Source organism: Silene latifolia, chromosome X (genome assembly GCF_048544455.1).
Source record: "Silene latifolia isolate original U9 population chromosome X, ASM4854445v1, whole genome shotgun sequence".
Classification (NCBI taxonomy): Eukaryota; Viridiplantae; Streptophyta; class Magnoliopsida; order Caryophyllales; family Caryophyllaceae; genus Silene; species Silene latifolia.
In genome coordinates, this window is record NC_133537.1 from 123,692,058 (window position 1) to 123,707,006 (window position 14,949).

Consider the following 14,949-nt stretch of genomic DNA (forward strand, 5'->3'; position numbering starts at 1 on the left):
AGCGAGTGGTTCCTTGTACAACAATTTTGGAATGGTTTATATGAAGACTCCCGAAACATTCTCAATATGGGATCAAATGGTATGTTCACCGAAGTCGATGATAATCAAACATGGAACAAAATTGAGGAAATGGCGGTCCATAACTCACAATATAGTAGACCTCAGAAGGCTACTAGAGGAGGAAAACATGAGGTGGACTCCATTACTCAATTTGGTGCTCAACTTAGTACTCATATTGACACCATTAGTTTGAAGTTTGAGAAGGCCATGGCTAAACTTGAAGAGGCCTCCAAATCACCCAAGCAACATGTTAATGTTATGGTAGCATCATCATCAATTCCATATAGAGTATGTGAGAGTTGTGGAACTTTGGGGCATGACCAATGTGAATGTAGGGGAACAAGTGAATTCTTTCCAAGCATAAAAAAGTGGCACCCCTTATTCCAACTATTACAATGAGAACACCAAATTTCACCCTAATATTTCATACAAAAGTCAAAATGTTTAAAACCCTCAAACATACACCCCACCTCTAATGAAAAACCAAGATCAAAACCCTTTTACAATCAAAACCAAAGTTATCAAAATCAACCTTCATACAATCAAACAAATGACCAAGGTTTTGATGTTCATAAAGCGGTCCTCCAAATTCAAAACAACCAACAAGAATTTTTCACTCAAATGCAAAAGGATAGCTAAGCAAAAGACATCACCATTAACAACATACTAGCTCACATAAAGATGTTGGAGACCCAAATATCTCAATTAGCATCTTCTAATTCTCAAAGACAAAAGGGGTAATTACAACCTCAAGGTAATCCCCCAAGACATGAGTCGGTGAGTGCCATCCATTTGAGGAGTGGTACAAGGTATGAAGGGCCGAAGAGGCCCATTGATGAAGATGTTGTGAATGCTAGTGACAAGGAAGGAGTTGAAAACTCTAAGAAAGAAGAAGAACCCACCATTCAAGAAGTTTCAAAGAAGAATGAAGAGAAGGCTAAGGAGAAAGAGCCTATTGTGATTAGACTTCCATTTCCAAGTCGTCAAGATAAGCCTAAGTTCGATGAACAACTTGGAAAGTTCATGGAGATTGTGAAGAACTTGGAAGTCTCAATCCCATTCACCGAATTGATTAACCATGTTCCGGCCTATGCGAAATACATGAAAGATATTCATATAAAGAAGTTATCCATCCGAAAGTTAGAGACTATTGCATTCACCAAGGTGAGTAGCGCCATCTTATAAGGAAGTTCACCTCTAAAACTAAAGGATCCGGGAAGTTTCTCTATTCCATGCACCATTGGCGATACTACAATCAACAAAGCTCTATGTGACCTTGGGGCAAGTGTGAATGTCATGCCATACTCGGTGTGCAAAAGGCTAGGAATGGGATAACTCAAGTGCACTAATATCACACTTCAAATGGCGGGTCGATCAACAAAGACACCTTTAGGGGTATGGGAGGATGTGCCGGTAAGAATTGGCAAGTTCTTCATCCCGGTGGACTTTGTTATTGTTGACATGGAGGAAGACTCCAACATTCCTATCATGTTAGGAAGACCTTTCTTACACACCGCGGGAGCGGTGATTGACGTGAAACATGCAGAACTCACACTTGAAGTGGGAGATGAAATAATCACTTTTAACCTTGATAAGACAATGAGAGCTCCCCGCTTACATGAGCCATGTTTCATGGTTGATCATTATAGCCGAGAAAGTGATAGGAATAAGTTGGCACCTCAATGCAAAGAACAAGCTATGGGTAAAGAATCACCGCCCATATGGGAGAAGAAAGTGGATAATCTCCAAGATGCTCCATCCAAAGAGCATGAATTTTTCAACAAGAATGAGAGCTTGAATAGCTCACCACCACTCATAACAAGAGAAGAAGAAGGCCTCATCGGCCATAATGACAAGAAGGAAGATGAGTTGTTTTCATCAACTCATGATACTATTGGGAAGCAAGCTAATGAAGTATGCGGTTTATGCGATGATGAATTTGAAGGTTTATTCAATCCTTATATTGGTAATGTTATGACCCAAGACCAAGGCTTTGGTGACCATGTTAACTCAAGCAACCACAATGAAGAACAACATATGCAAATGTCTATTGAAGATCTTTATAATGACAATGAACAAGCCTTCGACTACTTCTTCAAGGTGTTGAGCAACATCAACAACACCTTGGCTATGCCCCCTTGACATCTCATACATGAATGAGAATTTGGTGGAGTCCTCCCTAAACCACCATTTGTAAATATTCTAACCCCTTAACTTGCATTTTACTTATTGTATTGCATTTTTGTCAATTTTGGTTTTATATTTTTATGATTTAATCAAGATTATCATTTTGAGAGAATGGACTTATATATTTATTGATGTGTAGTGTTTTGACATAGTGTGGGGATAGCAATTGCCTTGGCTATCCAAGCCTTCATAGTGCCCCCACAATGAAGATCAAAGGAACGAAGAGGAAATGACTTGGGTTACGGAATACCCACGGGTGGAACTGAATCCGTGAGGTACAGGGCCAATCCAAGCGTCTAAGGAAGAATCCGCTCGTCTTGGCTGCAATCTGAGCGTCCTGTGAGAAAAACGCTCGTCCTGAGAGAGCTGGAAAGGAAAATTTTTCTCTGACTAAAAATCCGAGCGTTTCCTAAAGAAATTCGCTCGTCTCAACCAAGACGCTCGTCTCAGTGAGGATGCGCTCGTCCTGCTTCTATTAAAATCTGGGATTTCTCCCTGACCAAGAATCTGAGCGTCCTCAAAAGAATCCGCCCTTCTCCTAACAACAAGACGCTCATCTCCTACTAATGAAGCTCGTCTCAGCACGGGTTGCATTTTTTGAAACTAGCTGACAAAGAATCCGAGCGTCACGTGCTGCAGACGCTTGTCTCCCCTATTGCAATACAATAACATGGGATAAAAACCCCCCTTTCCCATTTCATTTCACTCATTCAACACACAAACACACAAACACACCTCCAAAACCCTCAAAACCCTCAAAACCCTCAATCCCTCTAACCATAAAAATCAATTTCCTCAACCAAATTCACCCAAATCAATTCCAAATTTCCTCAAAATTCAAACAAATCACTCCTCTATCAACAAAAAGCCATTCAAACATCCAAACTCTCAAAAATTGAATCGATTTTCTAGGGTTAAAGGCAAATTTCGAAAATCCTAAATCGATTTGGGATTCATTGAAGCTTGAAGATACTAGAAGAATTCAAGTAAATCTTTGGTTATTGATACATACAAGGAGAAGAACAATGGCTAGGACCAAAGGTGGAAGCAAGGCACCTACAAAACCAAACCTTTCCAAAAGGCAACATGCACTTCAAGCCTCAAAGGCTTTGGTGGTTCAACAAGCAAGAATGGAAATTCAAGAAACTCCTATTCTTATGATGGAAGCTACTACTTCCATCCCGGTTATTCAGCAACTAGAAAAATATCCGGAGGTAACTTTCACATCCGATTCTCATAGGAAAAATTTTGTGTCTCTTGCTAAGAAATCGATTTTACCCACCAAGTTTATTTGCCAAGATGCCTTGACCAAATTGGGTGTCCTTGAAAGGACCAAGAACTTCTTTGAGTCTATGGGGTTGCTTACATTGTTTAATATGCAAGAATTGACTTACCCCTCCCTCACCTTGGAATTTCTAAGTTCATTGAAAGTTACAAACGTGGAGACTCGAACGAACATTGAATTCCGCCTTGAGAATGCGGATAGGAAGATGTCCTTTAATGAGTTTGGCAAAGTTTTCGGTCTTGATAATGACTCGACTTATGTGAAGAAACCTTCAACAAAATATGATCCCGCCCCTTTGTGGAAAGCTATTACCGGGAGGAAATTCGAATCCTTCCATGAATGTTGTGCCCTTTATGTTCATCACCCGGGCATAAGGGTGTGGCACAAGGTAGTGGGAAATACTCTTATTGCTAGGAAGAGAACAAACCACTTCACCGAACTTGATTTTATCTATCTCGAGTCAACCTTGAATGTTGATAGAAAGTCCACCACGAAGTACAATATTCTTCAACTTTTGATCGAAAGGTGGCTTAATATCGATCATGGTAAGGAAGGTGCGGCCTTTATAGTAAATGGGAGATTGGTAACTTGGTTGGCAAAACACTTCAACCGGAATTTCAACAAAGATGGTACTTATAAGCCGGTTAAGGGAGGCCACCTCATTGATTTAGCCACTATGTTTCACAAATTACATTGGGTAAAGAACGACAATCTTGACAACAAATTTGAGTGGCTTACAAAAGATGTCAAGTCCTTCATTCTACCGAACAAAATTTGCCGGCTCAATGTCTGTAGCCACACTATCTTCTCCCACTCTCCGAGGAAGCCGAGTCCATAAAGCAACACCATAGGGAGGCCATTACCGAGCCCTCCTCCTCTATTATCACTCCACCCTACCCGTTCACCTACCATGAGTTTCGACCCGAAAATGTTACGATGGGGAATGATTACTTGACTCTTTTGATGCTAGAAATGAATAATCAAGCCCATGAAGACCGAGTCAATGCATATAGAGCTCAATATCCGCCCCTCTTACACCTAGCTAGGCAAGGACTTCTTGACCCATCATGTCCTTTGCCTAGTTGGGCGGATAGGGAAGTTTTCTTTCCTAATGCTCCTAGGGATGCTAGCATGGGTGATGAGGAGGTTGTTGCTGAGAGTGGTGGAGAAGAAGATAAAGAAGGTGAAGAAGAAGAAGGAAGTGATGAAGAAGAAGAAAGTTCAAGGGATAGTGGTGAAGCCTCCGAGTCTATGGAGGTAGATGATGACAATGATGCTAGTGAGGATGATGATGATGATGATGGAGATGGTAGTGATGTCGCCATTGGCGACGATTGAGGATTAACAAGCTCTTGGGAGGATGCCACAATACTTTCTGAGTTTCCTACACCTCCTTTAAGCTTTGTTCATTTCTCTTGTTCTTCTTGAATTTTTATCTTGATCATTTGTTTGAGTCCTAGCAACAGATAGAAGATTCCCACCTTGGTCTCATTGAGGTGTCTTTTATCGTTCCCACCATGAAAAATCCAAAATGACAATTTTAGTTGCATGCTTAGAATCTTTTATGCATGAACTCCCTCACTCTCACTTGGTTTGGGGAAGTTCAAGCATACGCATTGGGAGTTAATTTAAATTATGCTCTCCAACAAAACAAAAATTCATGCATCATATAGCATAGCTTAGTTTGCATTCATTTTTGTATATACTAGTTGTTGCTCCGCGCCCTACCGGGCGCGGTGCCCCAATTCGGTTAATCGTGTAGGTGACCTCGTTATCAAGCATCACAATCAAAATGGATATTGCATTTCATCTTGACCAAAACTTGTATAGAACATAGTAATAAGTACTATACTACAATAGGTTGCACCTAAAATCAAGCTTTAATGTTTCGTGTTAGAAGAATGTTATGTGAACATGCAGTTTTAGAGTAACAAAGATCCAAACACCCCGGTCCAAGACAATACAAGCTACGAAGTATAAGACATTTTTAAAATTCATAACCCTGTAAAGACCTTTCCTTTCAAAGTCCTTCCAATGCCCTCACAAATTGAAAAAACGAAACTGCTTTGCCTGATCTTAGAATCTATCTTCTTCCAATCCAGACCCTTTGTCATCAGTTCTTCCCTCTCGCACCACTACCACCACCAACTCTCTCTTCATCAATCCACCAACATTCATATTCTTTCGTTATTATTACTACAACTACATACTACTACTAGTCTCTAACACCAAAGACTCATCCCTCTGGCACTTTGACCCGAATTCCCGACTATTTAAAAAAGGTTAACATTACAACCTTTCGAGAGCATGAGCCTAACACCCAAAACATTATAGAATAGAACACCAAACAAACTGCTATTCATAATATTTGATAGATATCCCGCCATGTCACCATTAAGCCTCTATTTCCTATCATTAGCAGTTTATCACTCTAATTAATTTACTATTTAGCAGCATATCTCCTCTTAAACAATTCAACTCAAAGAAATATCGATTCGTCTACAATAACTCTCGTAACACTTAAAAAGAACTAAAAAGAAAATTAAAAAGTACTCGGAAATTAATTTACTTATTAGCATCATCACTACAGACTCTCGTAAACCATTCAATTCAAAGAAATCTTGATTCATCTATAATAACTCCCCCAACACACACACACAAAAAAAAAAAAACTAAAAAGTACTTGAAAATAATTATAGACTCTCGTACAAGTTATTACATCACCGCCTAAACTATAGTACGCACCTTAAGAGAAGTTGAGTGTCATGCCACAAAAACATTTAAATCTTGCGAAAGATTATTTGCTTAGGAAAGAATGACATGTTACAAAAAACAAATCACGATAATAAGAAAAACTATGTAGCCTCTGAACTTATAAGTTAAATGCACATGTTGGACCGCATAAATGACTACTTAGATATTGGAATTTGGAGGGAGACAAATTCATCTGTTTACATAACAAGATGGGGGTGGAACGTGGAAACGTTAGGAAGAGACATATTTTCGCTCTCTCAATCGAAAAAAAACAGTATATTCTTTAGCTACATTAACTGGGAATTTCAAATTTTCAATTATTTTGGCATGCATTACAAATTTAAAACCCCGTCATCTCTGAATAAATGGGAATGATTTAGTAATGACGATGAAAAACCTCAAAAAAACAAAGAGGATTCTAATAAAGATTGTCATTACTTTGAGGACCAACACTCCTTGACAGCCCCTTGAGCGCCAATGTTGATCTACTATTCTCTAGGTACTAAATGTAGAAACTTATCATCTAGCAAGATGGTGAAATAAAACTACTAATTAATGTAATAACATACAATCACTTTGTCAAGTCCACCAAACAATGAGATAAAAAGTAAAAATATTAGCTTGTAGTTGTCGAAGAATGACATGTTTATCTTAAGTTTAAGATCGACATCAATAAATTGGTATAGCTCCTCCAACAACACTAACTCATAAACAATGGTGTACTTTAGCATCCAATGGATCAATTACTGCGACTAAACCTAAAGTATTAAATATTCAATACAACAAAACCATATCACAATTCACAAAGCTCAAGACCTTGCTATATAGTAGACCATATAATGGGATGATGCTCCATAGTAGATGATAAGGACTAAAAGCTTGCAAATGTGGTGCTTCCACGAGACCTTTCTTTCCCAAGTCCTTGTTCATGAAGAGTTGCCAACAATGACTCAATATAGCCTGAAAACCCCAATATATGCATATGCTGAGGTTTTATTATAAGGAAAAAAATATGGCTGCCTATTATATAAACAAAGAGACGTAAGTTCCCTTGGAAAAAAAGAACTACATCATGTAAGCAGAGTTGTTATTGCATTAGGTAATTCATATAGTCATTACGTAGTTGACGATACTCATCCAAGTTAGTATGAACTCTTTCAATGCAATATAATGTTTGTTCATGCAACTACAAAAATGAGAATGCAAACTCTATGACAAAGTGAAAATGCAAACTTTACGAAAGTACAAAGTAATCCAGATTTTACCTTCTCAAGAAAACATCATTAGTCAATGCCTATATACCATATTACAGACACAAGGAAAATGACTCGCTGGTCTAATAAAATTGAACTATTGAAATTAATCCCTGAGACAAATAACATCTCGACAAATTGGTTCAAAAGCAAGAATTTCACTTAACTTTGGGAAACCGCAAAGTTCTTATATATTAAGAAAGCATCAAAAAATACACAAGCAAGCTAAGCATGATTGTACCACTCAATTACGTCGAACAATCTCTAACTTTTACCATGAATATATATATAACCTTCGACATGCTTTATGTACAAGAATCGTGAATAACAACCTCTTAACAACCTCCAAGAAGAAAAAATATCACTAATGGCACACCATCACAAATGTCATCATCTATAGTCTGAAACTTTAAAACTATATCTCGATTGTCACCATCCTTGGCAAAAGTTCCAAGCACATACCCCAAAATAAAATATTCCAACACAATGTTTCCTAGGAATTGAACTTTAAATAGCTAGCTTTTTCGTCACCAAAAATGTCAACACCTTAGAAAATGTTCCGATTTTTTTTCAAAAAAGTAAGGGATATTCTACACAGTACCCTCGCGTTTTTTGGTTTTCTATGTTATACCCCTCCTTTTTTTTTATATTCTGCAATATACCCCTAAACTCCTTACTTAATTCTCCATCATAACCTTGTTTAACTCTTCATTAATTTTATCGTCATCAAACAACCGTACTTTGACCTTTATTCTGGTTCATTAATGTTGTATCACTATCTTATATAAGAAACATCACAAATCACTTTTAATAAACACAAACTACTATCAAAAACAGTCGTTATGACTCATGATATGATAATGGAAATTTGATAAATTTTTAGTTAGATTTGTATACTATTTGGTAGGTTAATGAGTAGGCTATCGAGTAAATAGAATGGAAAATAGACGATTTAATAGCCGGAAATGTAGACAACTTATAATCTCACTGAATCTCGCACAAACCAATCCTTTTCATTATTACACAACCAATATCTCTTTGAAACCCACAAAATCCTCCGCACGCCATCCTAAAAGACTCAAGAACTAAGCTAAGGAAGCCTTAAAATCCAAACATAAAAGCAGCTAAGACCACATTCAATAACCAGGCTGCAACATAAATCGATAAGAACGGGAGAAGCACCTGATACTACACAACGTGCATTACACCAACTACAATACCTGGGCACACGAGAAAGTTTCTACCCAAGCTATCGCCCCCGACCAAAATCTTTCAATCATAATATCATGGACAAGTTGATCAGAAACCACCCACAGACGCAGAACAACTCTTAGCCTCCATGTCGATTTTTGTGTTGGTTTATTCAATCATAAATTGGTCAGTTCAGTTATCAATTCCTCATATATGTTGGTAGAGATGTGTGTTTTCAATATTTTATTTGATTTACTGGGTTTTAATTTGGTTGCTTTACGAGGTTATCTACTTCTGTTCTGTGGATATGATGTCCCATCTTTTTTATCCTTTTGATGATGCTAAGCTTGGTAGCTCTTTTGATATATTTTTTGTTTTTGTCCTTCAGTTGTCAGGAGCGCAAAAAAAAAAAAAAAGAACGCTGACTAACTGTGCTTAATGAGACAATACGCTTCAGGCATTGACCCCGATTAAACAATTAAGGGATGTCTATATTAACATAATTAACTGACATGAATAGTAAATTAAATTGCTTGAGTTTGTGTTACCAGCCCAGCTTAATTCTGTTCTTGACGTCAAACCGCTCATGTCTATGTAAATAATAGCTATGTAGCACTAATTCCACAACAATCAGTGTCCGGCTAAAATAGTAATCTCTCATCCCAATAATTTAATAGATGGGATAACCAACATGTAAAATATATGTATACAATAGATTCAATGCTATTATAGCAACTTAGACGTAAAAGATTTGATTCTATCATAGATACCCAGGCATGACACTGTTTCCAGGCTGAAGGCTTTTCAAACTACTCTTTCAAAACAGGCCAAACAATAAATAAGCCACAAGTTACACACATGCCAAGAGGGACAGAGGAATATCTCAGAAGAGGGAATGGAATGCAGGTTTTCAAAAAATAACACAGGAAAAAGACATGAAAAGATAGATTACCTGGTGATGCAATCACTCTGCCAATTTAAAAACAAAAAAGCAATATCCCAGAAATGTAGCAACCTCTTCCTGAAAAATCAAATTTAAAAGGATGTTAGTAAGTTATGACACCTAGCTTTGAAACTAACTAATGACAGTTAGTTACCTGTGCCACAATTAACTAATTACACCTCCAAAATGAGAATTTCAGTGTTAATGGGATCAGTGCAACGAATGAGAAATCGAAAAACCACATAGAGACTGAACCATGAACCATGTTGGTCTGTTGGTGCATAGAAAAGAATAAAACATTTCACATGCGATAATAGTAACCTGAATGAAAGTAAGGTATAACTCCAATGAAAGTAAGGTACACCATTCAATTGAAGGCAGATACAACGAATAACACGCGATAACAGTAATGTACGTCAATATATTAGAGGAAATAACCCAATAAACCCACAAAAAAAAAACAAAATGAACCCCCACTGTGCCCCAAGTCCCTAAGCTTCCCATCTAACCATCTAATCCAAACAACACCTCAAAAAATAGATCCCAGTGAAAAGGCAAAAGAACATCGCACATAGACACGAAATTCCAGTAATTTAAAGGTAAAAAAGCGTTGAACATAGGAAAAAAAAAGAAAAAAAAGCGTTGAACACAGGAAAAAAAATAAGGTCTGAAGAGTGTATAGAACAAAAACCTAACTTGAGAAATATGAGGACGGTTTATTTGGCTAAAGTGTAGTGAGCATAGAGCCAAAAAAACCTCAAAGTGAAAAAGACCAGAAAACCTAAATCGATGCGAAATAGTAGTAACGAAATAGCAGAAATGGGGAAAGGAATCGCCTTGTGAGGATGAAGATGAGCAAATGAGCGCGAGTTAGAAGCAGGGCATGTGGATGACTGAACTGAGTGGTTAAGAATGCGGAGACAGTGCGAGCCCCAGTTATTCTCTTACCTGCTCCCTCCAATGTGTCGTGAATATTATGCAATAACACCAACGTGTGTGACATGAATTTTGTGAATCTTTTGCAATAACACCATCTTGAGTGAGATGAATAGATCAAATTAAGCACTCGTAAACTAAACCATTATTAGAAATTAGGCCAATGAAAGCACTGCAATACTTAAACAAAACCCTAACCACGCAAATTAATCACACGTCGGAACCCTAATCAAGGGTTCAGAACCAATAGTTTAGTAAAAAGAAAACTTAAACCATAGATCAAATTGACAACCATAGAGAGAAAAGTAAGGACCTATGTAGGTAAATGTGCCAAGTTACGTGAGATCAAACCAATTAAGATTGGCAAGGGTAAATTTCAAATCACTTCAAATATCCAACCGAACAAGGTGGCAAGACATTTAATTTTTTTAAAAACATGAAATAATAAGCTCGAGAACACGCAAACAAACTCAGAAGCATATCTTCACAACCTGCCTGCACCCTACTCCCGCAATTTAGGGTACAATCAGAATTAAGAGAGTTGTGCCAAAACATAAAAACTTAAAGGTAGTCGTGATTGGTACTCTACGGAGAAAAAAACAAAGACGATGCCGAAGAATGAAGCACATAATAGCGCCTCAGAAAAAGAAGAAAGGCGCCCGCGTAAATAACAAGCCCGATCAGGCACTCGTAAACTAAACCATTAGAAATTAGGACAATGAAACCACAACCTATCTTTCACCAAAAACCTAACCACGCAAACTAAGCACATGTCAGAACCCTAATTAAGCATTCGAAATCAGCACTTTAGTAGAAAGAAAAATTGAAAATAGATAAAATTGACAACTACTAAAAGGACATGGGGAAGGCAAAGCACATCACAACCATAAATTACCAGCAATATAAATTAACACTACAATCATGAAAGATGAACGTCAATAAAAGCCAGGAATATGAAACATTTTTTAATACCGACATACCAACGCCTCCTAATCTGGAAGGGAACCAAGGGGTAGTCAAAAAATAAACGGTAAAGAGCTGTCGGATAGCCATTGAGTCCTCTACAACTGCATCTGCCCCGTACGTATACGTAGGATATTGTCACCGGAACAAAAAAAAACTCCATGGTTGCGTTAGAGGCTGCAATGGCCAGCGCCATAGAATTCAAACCCAAGAGGTGCCTGGACATGCAGGGATCCAGCCCGCACACAGCTTGCTAAACTGAAAAGGAACTAAAAGGTAGTTAGAATAAGCTTTCTAAACTGGCCAGCCTATGAACCACGCCGCAATCTGAACGAACCCCGCTTAGAGTAAATAAACAGTTGCAAAAGAAATCTAAACTAAATGATTCAACATACCTACAATTCATCAAAGCAATAGCAGGCATTCATAGTACTGCCTTGAACACTATTATGGGTAGATGATGACATGGGAATTAGGTAGACGACGACCAGAAAATGTTTTGGTGAACATGAAAATGATGAGCTAGTAAAGGAGAGATTATTTTCTATGAAAATGAAAATGCAAATGAAAATGGTGACCACTTATTTTACACATGAAAATGAAGAACTTATCTTCTTCCCATTTACATTGACTGATACATGAGGAGCAAATTCAGTATTAGTATTATTTAGTAGTACAAAATAGTAGACTAAAGATTAATGATGAATTGTTTACCACATATCCACAGCGCCGTATTACCTTAAGTGTGACCACAAATATTTAGGTAAACTAAACTCGGAAAAGAAGCCGCTAACAGCAGTTAAACTGCAAACCGCTTAGCACCTTCAAGTTCAAACCTAGAAAGCTCAGGTCAAAATAAAAAAAAAAACAACCAGAAAAAGGCAAAACAAACATAAACAAATTAAGAGAATTAACCATCAAACTGAAGATACCATAATCAATTGTTCAGCATGAAGACGCCAATTAAGAAAACATACGTAAAAAAATTAAGAAAATCAACGAGAAGAAAGTAAAACCTTATTTATTCGTTCTATGAAAGCTGCAATGGTAGCACCATGAAATTCAAGGCCAGGACGTGCCTGCATATGCAAGAAGTCGTCCTGTACATAGTTCATTAATCTGGAAGGAAACCAAAAGGCGTATTAAAAATGAACAGGAGCTGCCAGATACAAATTGGCTTATAAGAGAACATAAGAGGGGATAAAAAAACATTAAAAAAGCAAAATAAAGGAATCTAGAATGAATGTAAAATCAATTCCTGAACACCAGGGAAATCAAACTAAATAAACAACAACAAAAAAAATTGGTAACATTAATATAACACCCTAATAACAACGAAATCAAACTAAATAAACAAAAAAAATGGAATTCGAAAGCGCGAACGACAACGAAGTTGGTAAAGGCAGACAAACCCAACCAAATTTACCAGTGTAAATTATGGGAACGAGATTGATACCTGGGTCCTCCCGCCGCCATAAAGCACCGCTAATAACAGTTCTAAATTCCTTCCTGACAACACCAAAACTGCAATGCATATAATTATAGAATTCAAACTTGGCGGGCCGAGTTCAAAATATAAGGATACGAAACCAATAAGGAGAAGTGTAACACGTACTTGCCGCTCCGAATATCCCCATAATCTGTGACTGTATCCCCCGTCGACACATAAATTAGGCTGACAGGTGTAGGAAAAGTAGTAATCTGTAACAATATTAGCAAAACAATTAACACTTGGCAAGAGAGTAAAAGAATAAAGATGAGCCATCGATAACTGCACCTCTAACATAGCTCCGCTTATGCTACTGGCGTGAAACACATAGCATATCCGCCCAACCAAATTGGCACCTTAGCTCTGGCACCACCAACACGATTATACCTCCAAATGTGCTGGAAAGGTAAAATGGGTGATCCCCAGCTGTGATGGACTGCAATGTTTATTAGTTGTAAATGCAACAAAGGAAGATGAGATCAAGGTCACAAACTAACGACCAGAGAAAAGGGTAATATACGCTAACAATTCAGGAATCGCAACACGTAATTACCTTAACAGTTTCCCTACAAAAAAATAAAAAACCCTATGTCTCGGCACCACGCATACACAGGATACAACCACAGGAGAAGACAAAAGCCGTCAGTGGGTCAGTTAAAACAGATTAGTATTTACCGAGAAAAAAATACATATCAGGCCAACAGAATTGGTACCTCATGCCCTGGTATTGCTGACATGATTCCCAATCCTAAATGCGTTGCCAAGTTAGAGCGGGCGATCCCCAGTAGGGCCAGAAGTACAATGTTAAACAATTATAAATGCAAACTGAGGAAGTTGAAAACAAGGTAATAAACAATCAAAATAAAGGAGAACACACACAAACAATTTATGACAGTCGGTAAGAAGGAAGAGTTTGAAGAGGATGACTGGAGTAGAATGATAGAAAGAATTGTTAAGGGTGTGGTTGTTAGTGAATTAAAAAATGGAGGCTTGAGATCTAATTGGAAAAGATCTAACGGTAGAGGGAGGGACTTGGCTGGTACTATTCATAGCTACAGTACCACCAAGTCCTCTCTTTTTAAAGGGTGGGGATATATATATATATATATATATATATATATATATATATATATATATATATCATATAGTTTGCATTTAGCTTAGGAATCATGCATTTTCATATAGCTTGCTTAAATTTCTATCGTATTGGCCATTGAGGACAATGCCATAGTAGTGTGGGGATGGGAAATTCTAACATGACTTGCTAAAACAAAAATGATAAAAATTGAAAATTTTTGAAAAATACAAAAACATGTCTTTTATTTCATAATCATAAAAACCATAAAAATTTGAAAAATGCAAAAACCCAAAAACATGTTCATTTCCTTTGTAGTGTAGTATTGTATATATTGTGTTTGTTTATCCTTTTTCACATTGATCGACTACGCCACATCCGAGACATGAGGATATTCAAGACCGCATGGTATGATCTTTCCAATCTCCGTTTTCCTCTTTATGTTAATGACTATGTGTCTTTATTTTGATTGATGCGGTATAAACAATGTGATTATAGGATTGCATTTATTATTTGGCATATTAGTTGGTAGAAGCATATGCATTAGGTTGTATAAATGTTAGTTGCATCATGGCATATAGTTGCATTTAGGAAAAACTTTGTGAAAGCATCTATTTGGGAAATTTGACAAGTGTATATAAGGCCCTTGTAGATACTTTTTCTTCCTAAGACTTTGCTTGTTAGAATACTTGTAAAACACCATAGGATGTGTCATGCTAGTATCCTTTGACCCATGGATTAAGGCCTAGTCAAGAGTACCTTGTGGTGTGATAACTCATTGGCTATCGTTTATTCCAAGGTGACCCTTGAAAC

At 37.4% G+C, this 14,949-nt stretch overlaps 1 long non-coding RNA gene across 2 annotated transcripts; it reads right to left on the reverse strand.

The window, feature by feature from the left end:
- Positions 1-6,861: 6,861 nt before the first annotated feature.
- On the reverse strand, positions 6,862-14,146 carry LOC141623578 (uncharacterized). Of its 2 annotated transcripts, none has more exons than XR_012533457.1 (9): positions 13,941-14,146; positions 13,615-13,886; positions 13,350-13,497; positions 13,188-13,273; positions 13,029-13,096; positions 12,589-12,691; positions 11,590-11,841; positions 9,683-9,751; positions 6,862-7,246 (listed from the first exon to the last, which is right to left on the reverse strand). It is a non-coding gene; the product is annotated as an uncharacterized LOC141623578 (long non-coding RNA). The 2 variants fall into 2 exon arrangements; XR_012533458.1 differs by having other exon boundaries at positions 11,590-11,830; positions 13,941-14,033.
- Positions 14,147-14,949: the final 803 nt, after the last annotated feature.